The following is a 12,513-nucleotide window of genomic DNA, read 5'->3' as shown; positions in this document are numbered from 1 at the left end:
GGGGGACGAGGATGTCCCCGAGGGTGGGCCACAGCCAGGACCAGCTGCTGTGGCCCCTCCGCAGCCAGAGCAGGCTCCTCTGGTGGCAGGTAGGTCCCCAGGGTGAGGGGTGGGGGTTGCCTGACTGCAGCCTCCACGACACTTGTGCCCTCGTCTGCCATGCCAGCATGGTAACTTGGGCCTTTCCTTCCTCTTTTGCAGGGCTTGAAGTCCTCGCTGCTGTTGCTGCCACCGAGGAAGAGGAGCCTGGGCCGAGCCGCCGCCTGCCAGGAGAGCCAGGGCACTTGGCCCTCGATGCCAGTGCCCTGGATCGTGTCCTCCAAGGCCGGCAGCAAGGTAAGTGTAGAGGTGAACCCAGGGAAGGGAGTGGGGGCACCCAGAAACCCTACCTGTGGGAGTGGGTGATGGGCTGCGCAGGCTGATCCTAACCATCCTCTTTCTTTTCCCCCCACAGAGAACCGGACGGAGAGGAGGTTCGCTGCGCTGGAGGAGAAAGTGGACAAGCTGGCGGAGAGAGTCTCCTCCATGGAAGAGACCCTCCAGGAACTCCTCCGCCGGCTGCCCGCCCCACCGCCTCCCCCCCCCTCCCTGAAGCAGCTTCCCTCCCCTGCCCCCTCTGCCATCCCCCCTTCACCCTCCCTCTTCCCTTTGTAAATAGTTGTAAATAAGATTTTTATTGTTGTTATTGTTGTTAATAAAAAACTTTATTTTTAAAAAAATTTGTGTGGTTAATTATGCGCAACTGCGGCAGTTTGGCTGTGAGTGTGAATGAGACAGCTTAGGTGCAACTGTGCAATCTAAAGCTAGGCAGGAGTGCTGTGAGGTAGCAATCTCCAAACTCTGTCCTCCCAGGCGTTTGGACTTCATGTCCCAGAATCCCAGACCACAGGGCAAGGTGGCTGGGGATTCTGGGAGATGAAGTCCAAACGCCTGGGAGGACAGAGTTTGGAGATTGCTGGTTTGGGGACCAGTGACCCAGGCATGGTGGGAGGAGAGAACAGGAAGGGTAGAATAGAGTAGATAGGGCTGGGAGGGAACACATGCCCTGGGAGGCGAAATGATGTCTTTATGGGACATCATGGGACCTAGTGCCTTGTCAGTGCTCCCTGCCCCTTGATCCCAGGCCCTCTCTAGTTGCCCTTTGCCTTTGGGGGCAAGTTTAGAGGGCATCAAAAGGTCTTGGGCACATTCAAGCTCCTGGGTCTTTCTTTTTTTTTTTTTTCCTTTGCCGGCTGGCGAATGTGCAGCTGCGCAGGGCTAAGCAGCGGCGGCAGAAAGCCTATGGGCACATTTAAAGTGCCCAAGCCCCTTTAAAACAATGGTGGTCTCCTGCCAGCTGGTGATCAGCTGGTGTTGGCATCCTTGTCCGCTTGCACTTTGCCAGTGTCAGCAGCATCATCGATGCCTCCTCTCCTTTGGTCCCCGCGCTCCTGCTGAATCTGCAATGCGCAGCCACAGCTGTCTCCGCTGCCACCGCTGTCCCCCTGCCATCTCCCCTCACCTCCTTTGTACATATGTCAATATTTACAGTTTTAGCGTTTTTTATTGTTAGGTGAAAATGGCACAGGAATGTGTGTAGGGGTGCACTTTAAAGTCCAAACTTTCCAAGCAGCGCATGCGTACATGTTGCTCTAGGGTTAGGGTTAGGGTTAGGGTTACGAGGCTTAAAATGCGCCGCAGCTGTGCCTCAGCTTCCACAGCTGCATGGCAGCGGACGTTGCAATTAAAGCCTGGCTGCAAACTGCGCATGTTCCAAGACCCCAACTCACTATGCGACGGAGCTTTTAAATGGGCAACTTAAAGTAGCGGCATAGCAATTCTGGTGTACCGGTGCAGCAGCTCTCATGGCTTCTTCCCCTTCTCGATATGTGTCAGCATTCAGGTAGGACTGCTCCAGTTTCTGCAAAATGTTTGGCTGGGACCATCTAGCTATGAGGTCAGCCGTCTCAGTATGAGACCAAGACGTCCCCCTGCCTTTTTTCGGGGTGCTGGTGGATGGCTGAGCCATCCTGCCTGGTGGCAAAGGGGGGCCGCCACACAGCTGTGCCAGGAGCAGCCGAACTGTGCCCTTTCCCAGGTGAGAATGGCGCAGGAATGTGTGTAGGGGGTCACTTTAAATCCCAAACTTTCCCTTTTCACTTTCTACAACCAAAACATCCGCCGGCAAAAGTTACAACTTCCCGCGGTTCTAGCAACGCATGCGCACAACTGGCTCTAGGGTTAGGGTTACGAGGCTTAAAATGCGCCGCAGCTGTGCCTCAGCTTCCACAGCTCCATGGCAGCGGATGTTGCAATTAAAGCTTGACTGCAAACCACGCATGTCCCGGACCCCGACCCATTATGCGAAGCAGCTGACACGGAGCTTTTAAACCGGCAAATTATATTTGCGGCGTAGCAATTCTGACGTATCGGTGCAGGGGCTTACAGACGGAGCTGCGCAGGTACGCCGCAAATCAAAAAGAAGCGGAAAAAAGCAGCACCTTTTTAATGCCGCTTCTTCCCGCTTGGGGCGTGCGGGGGGCGTGTTCATGACGGCATTCAGGTAAAGCCCGTCTGAAGGCTCTACCTTCATGACGTCATGAGTACATCCCTTTTTGCCCGTCTGTAACCCGCCCAAGTTTCTTCAACTCCCCCACCACCACCCTCCCAAAGCCAATGCTGCAAAAACAAACCTCAGTTGCTTTGTTAACTGAGGCACTGTGCAGTTTAAATTTAAGAGGGGGGGATACTGAAAACTGCAGGTGTATTAATATACAATACTGTATCAACTCAAAAAAACTGGGCATGACATGATATTCAAACACTTTCATGAGATTCTGTATCTTTTTGACTGAGGTTGCTGCAACATCTTTTGTTTTACTGTCATGAGTTATTAGTTCTGTTTCACAAAACCATTCCTGACAAACTATTCATAAATTATGCATTTATATTTCCCATCGCAGCTTATCGGTTTAACTGGTAAGTAATTAAGCCATGGATCACTATCACCAAGGCCTGTTACAGACAGGCCAAAATAAAGCTGCTTCGAGTCACTTTGCAGGTATGGTATTTCAATGATGCATGAGTCCTAAGAGTCCAAAAGCCACACCAAAGCTGCACTCCAGTCCTTAGGTCTAGAGCGTGGCTTTGGTGCGGCTTTTGGACTCTTAGGACGCATGCATAATTGAAATACCATACCTCCAAAGTGACTCGAAGCAGCTTTATTTTGGCCTGTCTATAACAGGCCCAAATTAGTTTTTTGTAGGAAGAGATACAACTCTTTGTTGAACCTGAGCAAAGCTAATCCTTTAAGCAGCCACCTGGTTTTCCTGCAGCAACACTGTGCCTAAAAGCACTCCCAACTGATGTTGTCTGGTGTGCAGTTTAGAGACCATGTGTGAATTATTCTGAATGAAAATTTCATAGTGAAAGCTCTGTCTCATGTACATGTTTGGGTTATAGCTACTTCTCCTAATGACAGGAAGATCTCAAATTCCAGACAAGCTCATAAGAGAGGAGACAGGCTTTAAAATATCCTTGCTCTCTATCCATTTAGAGCTTTGCAGGTGAAAAGCTAGGACCTTGAATTTGAATCAGAAACAAATTGGAATCCCATGCAGTTCATTCAGTCAATCAATCGGACATGGTCTCTAAACTGCACACCAGACAACAACCTGATTGCCCAGTTTTGTATTAGGTGTAACTTCTGAACATTCTTCAAAGGCAGTTCCACATAAAGCACATTACAGTTTTACTGGTAAGTAATTAAGGCACAGATCACTGTCACCAAATTCACTTTTCCTAGGAAGAGGTACAACTCTTTGTTGAACTTGAGCAAAGTTAATCCTAGATTTCTTGCAGCAACACTGTGCCTAAGAGCACTTCCAGTTTCCAAACTTGGTCTTTCAGAAAGAATACAACCTCCATCTAGAATATGTTGTTACTTCCAATATCAGTTGGCCTTTTTGCCAATCAATAGAACTTCTATTTTGTCTGCACTGAACCCCAAATTGTTCACCCAATTCCAGACAGTAATTAGGGACTTTTACAGCCTCCTTAGCATGAGTTGAGAAAGAGAGATGGAGTTAGGAATTATCATCAAAGCACTGAAGCCCAACACTAAAATGGTGGATCTTCAGAGAGCATTCATCAAATCAGGATTAGACCCACAAGGAAAAAGTACCCACAAGTCCCACAGCAGTCAGATGTCCCAGAAGGCTATCATGATCACAGAGACAGGAAGTTTAGTACAAAAAGCATTATTTAATTGATAGTGAATTGTGATTGAGACAGATGTTGAGCCCACTACAATAATCCCTTCATAACTGATCAAACGATGCTGAGAGGTCAAACAATAAGTAATTTGTAAGGCACTTTGTGTCCCAATTTTGGGGGGAAAGGAAGATGATGATATTAATGATAATGATAATGATAATGATAATGATAATGATAATATACATTTTATGTGTGAATCCCTCCTAAATAGGTAGAACAGAAGAAATAAAGTAGATGCTCAAAATGTTTACCAGGAAATACCCCAGATAGCAGCAGTATACTAAGCTGCAACTAAGCAAGCAAGAATTGCCAGAGGCATTATCTTTTTGGAAGAACCCTAAAAAAGGAAGAGAGAATGGATAGGTGTGGTTTAGTGCATGTGCACCTGAATTTGAACTCTTAAGCATCTTCTCTAAGCTACATAATTATCTCAGGCAGGCAGTGGCTATAGGTAGGAATTCAAGTATGACATGTTTTGGTCCTGTTGCAGGCAAATATCTCATTAAAACTGTTGACTATCTCAGTATTATTAGAACTATCATAAAGTTTCTGAAGGTATAGCACAAAGGTTAGATTGTTATTTTCAAATTGCAGATACATATACAACAGTCTAGTACACTATAAAATAACTGTTCCCAGACTTGAATCTCCAGAACTTGTTCCATCAACTCACAAATGCTACACCAGAAGATTATAAATGTCAATGGCACACACAGCAGAGTGCTGAATACACTTTGATTGCAGTTACAGACTGGCTGTAGTTTACCTAAATAAATTGAAATATGCACCTGAAGACCCAGCCATAAATCTCCTGTGTAAGATGCAATAGATCCTCAGCATCCACCTGCTCAAATTAAACAGATACTAGAATTTTAATCTCATCTTAACTTGCAAAGGGAGGGGTACAATGTATTTCTGTATACAGAATGAGACACACACTTCTCTAAAACAAAAGAAGGGTTTAGTATAAAATAACAGCTCCATCTAGAGGTATCTCTACAATCTTCAAGTCCTCTGCAACATGTATAACCCCTCACAATAACCAGTAAGCATGTTCCTATCATTGTCAATCTTCAATTTATCACAAGCAGAGCAGCAGTTTGAGGAACATATAGACAATTTGATATGGGAAAAAATATTATTCTTCAATATTTAGAGAATATATCAAGTTCTATATTTGTGAGGGGGGGACGAAATAGAGAAGCCTGGCCATACTCTTAGCCCTCTAAGGGACATGGAATGTTGAGGAAGTCTATTGGAAGTGCAGGGAGGAAGGGATACACAGGGTTGCACTATTTTGGAGGAGAGATTAGGATATATATTTCACCTTACAAAATTCCACCCACAAGTCAAGGACATGATGAATTTAAGGGCTCTGACTGCTATGAAGCTAAAGGAATTCTCATATGTGTGCTCAAGGATATAAATTAAGATTGAAGAATGAGTACTTCATCCACCCCTAGTTATCATTCTTCCAACAACCCTTAGTTGCTAGAGCCTAAGGTAGATCCCTGCAGTGAAACATAATGGAAGAAAAAATAAATTAAGATTTGGAAATACACTTTCCCTCATTACAATTTCCCTCACAAAAATATCCAGTGATGCTGGACTTTTTCGTATTCACATTCAGAGCTAGATATAGAACCTTCTTTTCACCTAGCTCTGTACTGAAGCAAAACAATGGCATTAGATTACTAAACTTCAGTGTGAACTAAATAAGCAGCCACTTATCTATACCCACAATTCAGTATTACATATAATGCTATTGTGCAATGGGAGAGACTTCTCAATTGTTCCTCCTCCCACATGATGCAATCCCTTCAATCTATCCATCTATCTATCTGTCACTCTGAAGACTAAAACCAGCCATCAAGTGCAAAAGTAATTCACATGTAGAAATAGCTACAAGTGGTCTCCAGCCATTTGTTATTTTTTCTGTTTACAAAACAAGTTAAGAATTTTAACATGTAGAAAAATATCAGGTTACTGGAAGCAGAGAGAGTCCAATACATCAGATGAGAATGTAATGTAGTGTGACCTCATTCAGGAGGTTTATGTAAGAATGTTTATTTTCCTTTGTAACAAAGCAACATATTGCTACAATTTGAAATGTGTGCAGCATGACAATAAAAAGAGGCTTCTGTAAGTGTTTCCACACTTATGCCTTTGAAAACAGGCCCTGATACTGCTACATTGGTTTTTTTTACCTGTGTCATTCTACTTTTAATTGTAAATTTAACTTCAGCTGCACAGCTCTTTGCCACTGTTTACAACATAGTTATTTCAAACATCACTTTCTTCTAGTACATTTTAAAAGCTACTTAAAAACATTTTAATAAAAATACAAAAAGACTACACATCAAGACTTATTAAGTTCTTATACAGTGGATCCTTGTTATACGCTGGGGTTTGGTTCCAAGATCCCCCGTGTATAACAAAATCCGTGTATGCTCAAGTCCCATTAAGTATAATGACATAGCAAAATGGTGTCCCTAATAAAAAATGGAACATCAAGGTAAATGTATACTTTTTTGGAACATTTTCAAACCCTGTATGCTTAAATCCGTGTATAAAAAATCAGTGTATAAGAAGGGCCGACTGTACAAAAAATTGTAAACAATAATGAGCTTTAGTACATTTTATAGTCTTCTCTTGTCTTCTCCCCTTCTTTCTCTCTCCCACTTTTTAAATCTCCTTTTCCCTTTGCTGCAGAACCACCATTTTGATATAACAGCTCCAAAGTCAATACTGGTCCAAAACACACTGCAGAAATAATTCAGTTTGAGATCACTTCAACTGTCCTGGCTCAGTGCTAGGGAATCCAGGGAACTGTAGCTCTCTGACAGAGAAGGCTAAATGTCTCACAAAGCTACAGTTCCCAGGATCCCTTAGCAATGAGCCAAGGCAGTTAAAACAGTAACAAACTGGATTATTTCCACTACTGACAATTGTATATCGATTAAAATGGTTTTCTCCAAACTTCAGCTGGTTTTGTTGTGGATACCAAGAAAATGATTTTTCATAAGCAAACACAATAAATGTATGCCATACTGAAACAAAATTGGTGTACTGGTCTTAATTTTAATGTCAACTTTTCAAATAGGGACTGATATACATCATACCTTGTTGAGCCAGGTTCTTATGGAGAAGTTTATCTATTGATCTCCAGCTGTTGCCAGTCTCCAATCTGATAGCTGTCAACATCACTAAGATCAGCCTTTTAATTTACAGTGACATGTTTGGTCCCCTAAAGATGGAAAGGAGCAACAACACCTTGCAGTGGCCTGTTCTGCTACTGTTCTACACTGACATGTACAGGATCAGCCTAGAAATGACATCAAACTTATTCTACCACTTTAGCAACGTATTCATGACTAAGTACATACAATTGCACTACTTGGCACATTTATAGAATTTAAAAACATAGAATCCTTAATTTTATACAAGCAAAATTATAAATATACCCTGTACTAAACAAGAACTTTCAAACTGATATATGCTACACTTTGTTGTTATGTGCCTCCAAGTCATTTTTTATTTATGGCAACCCTAAGGCAAGCCTTTCATAGGGCAAGTTTCTTCAGAGGAGGTTTGCCACTGCCACACTCTGAGGCTGAGAGTGTGTGACTTGCCCAAGGTCACCCAGTGGCTTTTAATGCTCAGAGACTTGAACACTGGTCCCCAGAGTCCTAGTCCAACACTCAAGCCACTACCTTAGCACCAACTAAGATTAGCTTTGCCATCTGATAAGTAAGATAAAAATAAGAAGAGAAAACACATAATTTGCAACCAATAAAATAAAATTATTTGGGCAGATGCAGTCACAATCATAAGGACTAAATCATCAGCAAATTTAGATATAAAGATGAACTCAGCAATGAAAAGATTGAATTCTCCCAATAGTATATCTTCACAAGCAATAAACCACCTCCCCATATGCTCCTTTCATGAAGATGTCAACACTTATTAGGTTTTTAAAAAATTGGGATTTCAGTGACATGCATGTCTACAATATGCACACACAAATTGTGTAGACTGTTTTACAGATAAATGTTTCTGCTACACAGTTCCTGACGTTTTGATTAAGTAAATCCTTAGAAAGCATTTTAATCCTTCCAAAGGAGAAAATATTTCAGAGCTTTTTCTAGGTCCTACAAAGTTTCCAATTATTTTCCTCACTGGAAAAACTGAAAAATTGTCCTGGAGGGAGTGGATCTCCCCCCCCCAGGCCTTCATATTTCTATTTTATGCCTAGAATGTTCTTGATGCACTGATCTTTTATATAATTACATTATATGTACCCTCTTCTAAATTTAGTTCCTGCATGAGAGAACAAGTAATACTGTAATACAAAAACTATCTTTAGAAATTACCAGCAGGCATTAGTTTTGTTCACTTTTCCCACTTATTAGAGCTGTCTTCTCTTCAACCACTGTGACCTATGCACTAGGAAGTTACAGCTGCGATGAGGTATATTCCCAAACATACACTGTGGAGACATTTTTGCTTCTGTAGTTGCAGTTAAAATTATGCAAGTCACATTTATGCAAGTTGCTACACTTGCATGTGACTGTTGATGAAAAGTTTGTTGCAGAAATTGGCATTGCTGAAGAAAGAAAAGAACAGTTAAGAGGGACAAAGAAAAAGGATACAAAGAGCCTCTTAAGGAATTTTAAAAAGCAAGCGGAAAAGGAGACAGGTTTGGGATAAAGATGTAATTAGAATGTATCACTTTGGATTCTAGATCTTTGGCAGTTACTTCACAAACTTAGGTAAGTAAGCAAGCTGGAGGTGAAAAGATGGTAGGGGGTCACAGTTGTCAACCACTGCCAACTGACTAACTACTGAAGATATGTACTAAAAAACATACCCATAATGTCTTTGAGATTCTTACCATATAATTCAATTATAAGTCAAAAAAATTATGCTCAAAATTATGCCTAAAATTCTGGGTCAACTTATATAATACAATACAGTAATACAACTGAGAAAAGTCCTGAAAGAAGCACTACCCCAATGCCTCACAGCAGTGATATCTGAAAGAGCTCACAAGGCAGGGAGAAAGAGTGTGTATGTATGCATGTACACACACGTGAAAGAGATGATTTCCTTCTCAATCTGACGTTAAAACCTTCTCTCCTCCTCCCTCTCTGGACTTCTCCTGCCCATCAAGTATCCCATTTCTCTTCAGTGGCTTCCGTTGTTAATCCAATGTTAAAACCTTCTCTTCCAGCACCAGGGAAGTGGTGTTAGGTGGTTGGGAGAGATCCAGAGAAGAAGGGAGGAAGTGGTAGTGTCCCCTTTACATTTTTTGTTGCTTGCTCCCCTATTGGGAAGGATGCAAGGATTATGGTTATGCTTTGTTTCTGGGTATATAGATCCAAACAATTAGGGGTAAGGATCTGGATCTTTGTGTATTTTTTGCTAGTACAAACATTCACTATCCCTGCATCTCTACCGAAAAACCACAACAGCAACTACACATGCCTTAACAGGGCTGCTGCCTTCACCTTTTTGTTATATGACACTAATCTATTTTCTCATTACAACATGCAGAACTCAACAAAGCCATAAATTCCCAATATAGGCTCAAGGACATGGCCATTCCCATGACATTAAAATTCTACATCAAGAACTACCAGCTATCATAGGTCAAAATCCTATCAATGTACTACATCAGCATAACTACATTAGTGTAGATGGCAGCAGTGAGAAGAAAAAGGCCACAGTTGTAGTGAAGAAAGTCAAGGACTGGAGAAATAGGCTTTGTACTGGCAGATTATGTCTGCTGCTCAACGTTAAAAACGGTGAAAGCACTAGCATAGTACACCAACAGGATTCCAGAACAAATTAAATACTCTTAAAGTTGCTGCAAAGTTAACTTCAACTTTTGGCAGCTCTGTGAATGAGACCTCAGTAGATACTCGTTCCACCTATTTCACCTTACTCATCCATCACTGAACTCCCTAGTTCTTGACATATGTCAGAAGACTATTATAATGACTTGTTCTAACAAAGAGACACACTCTAACCACTGATTGGTAGGACTGACATCATTGCTCCACATATCACATTCAAATAAAAATACTGACAATGTCATGCCCTTAAATATTACTCATCAACTTGACTTTCCATTTGGTGTAAATAATAAGTAGGATACAATAAGGACCTGGGCCTCTTCCTGCCGCAATGGCAACATTTTATCTCCCTATAAACAAGGGAGAATAAGTTTTAAGATCTGCAGGGAAGACTCTCCCTCAAGTAGTGCTACTTTCACTGGCACATTTGGTGAGGACACCGAAGATGGCCTCCTTCACAACTGCTCCCAGGCTGTGGAACATCCTTCCATGGGAGGCCTGGTTGGCTCCCTCTCTCCCCTCTTTCCACCAACAGTTAAGATCTTCTTTGTTCAGGCAACACTTTGAGATAAGATTTGTGTTAGCAGTGTTGTGTGTAGTGTGCTTTATTTTATTTAGTAGTAATTTATTATTATTATTATTATTATTATTATTATTATTATTATTTCCCGGCTTCCTCCCAGTACATATGTCTTAATATGTTTTAATCATTTTATTGATGGTTTTAATAGCACTGGTATTTAATTCCTTTGTAACTTCTGGAGAATAAAATTGTTAAATGTGATCTTGTTTATGTCTACAAACTACTTTGAATCCCATCCCAGAAGAAAGGTGAGGTATACATTCAATAAATAAATTAATGTGACTCTCAGGGGTGAAAGAGATCGCTGAGTTGGGGCCGCAGAAACCGCACACCATGCCCCCAACCCAGCATTTTCCCAGAGCAACAAGCAGCAGCAGAAAGCCGCTTCTTTTTGCGCTAGGAAAAGGTGCCTTTTCCACCACAGCTGTGGTTTTTCCGGGTCTCGGCAGCATGCAGCGCTCACACCACCTCTATATAGTTGCTTGGGGTGGCTTCACAGCGTGTCCTTGGTGTCTTGGGGGGGCACGCGTTGTGTGTACACCACATTCCCTAAGCTGCTGGGAAGCATGTGCTTTTTGTCTGTCTGTACCAGACCTCACTCCCTCTCTCTCTCCCCCATTGAACTTTACAGGAGCTAATGGGAAGAGAAACCCATTCTAGAGGATGTTTTGACCTTCTCTGCAGGGAAAGGGGCCCTCAAGCTTTAACTTCTGCAGATTTGATAATTCTCGTATTTTATTCATGTTTTCTCTAGGAATCGCTAGGTCCTCCAGCGCAACTCTATGGTCAACTTGAACCAAAAGTCACACAGAAGGCTGTAGATTCCCAGAGAGAGCAGGCATTTGTAGCTCCTCCAGCGCAATCCTATGGTCGATGTCTGGCAGATGTTGGCCACAGAGTTGCACTGGAAGACCTTGAGATCCCTAGAGAGGTGTTCTCTCAGGTTAACAACAATGTTTTTGTTATTTGCGGTTCTTCCACACTCATGGGGGTCTTGCGCCCCTAACCCCAGCGAATGTGGAGGGGCAAGTGTAGTAATATTGCGTCGTCTTTTAAGATAGTTGGTGCCCCTTCCTCTTATCTTCACTCGGCCTCCAACTGTGTCCAACTCTGCTGTTAGTATCATATTTTCTAAGTATTGCATCCAGACTGGAGAGATAACCCAGTTTGGTACAGCTTTAACTCTTTGGTGTTTATCAGACGAGCTCTTAAAGAGGTACTATTCCAGTGTGACTCCTCTATCTGCCTCCTGTTGCATGCTGGGATTGGCAGTTTTAAGGAGGGGTATTTAGAATTCTCAGGCAGAGAAGTTCAGCTCCTTAAAACTGCCAATCCCAGCATGCAACAGGAGGCTGCTAGAGGAGTCACACTGGAATAGTAGCTCTTTAAGAGCATAGTGTGATAAACATCTAAGTCTGGCTCAAGGCTATGGAATTCTGGGAGTTGGGAGTTTGTTTGTCTGCTCTGGGCCCCACAACAAACTCCAACTCCCAAAATTCTATAGCCTTGAACCAGGCAAAGAGTTACAGCGGTGCCAAACCGGGTTATCTCTCCAGTGTGGATGCAGCCTAACTTTGCTGCTCAGTTGTGTCTCTCTCTTTGCTCTTTTGGCTCCCATCCCCAAAGGACCAGGCCCTTCGCTGCCCCTGACTTGAGTCGCAGCAAGTTGAACCTTACTCTCTCGCCCCTCTCCACGTCAATCTTCCCAAACTCTCCTCCTATTGGCTAATGGCGGAACCTCCCCCGCCCCTATTGGCTGTGACGCTCCCTCCTCCTCCCAATCCCCCCTTCAGCTGGGAGGCAGCCTGAAAGACCACT

General features: G+C 42.8%; 1 protein-coding gene across 2 annotated transcripts in view; it reads right to left on the bottom strand.

The window, feature by feature from the left end:
- The window catches only part of OSBPL9 (oxysterol binding protein like 9), a 107,230-nt gene that overhangs the window by 94,515 nt on the left and 202 nt on the right, over window positions 1–12,513 (bottom strand). The window lies entirely within an intron of this gene.

The sequence above is a fragment of the Sceloporus undulatus genome, chromosome 4 (assembly GCF_019175285.1).
Source record: "Sceloporus undulatus isolate JIND9_A2432 ecotype Alabama chromosome 4, SceUnd_v1.1, whole genome shotgun sequence".
Classification (NCBI taxonomy): Eukaryota; Metazoa; Chordata; class Lepidosauria; order Squamata; family Phrynosomatidae; genus Sceloporus; species Sceloporus undulatus.
The sequence above is the reverse complement of the archived record's forward strand: the minus strand, read 5'-3'. Positions and strand labels throughout refer to the sequence as shown.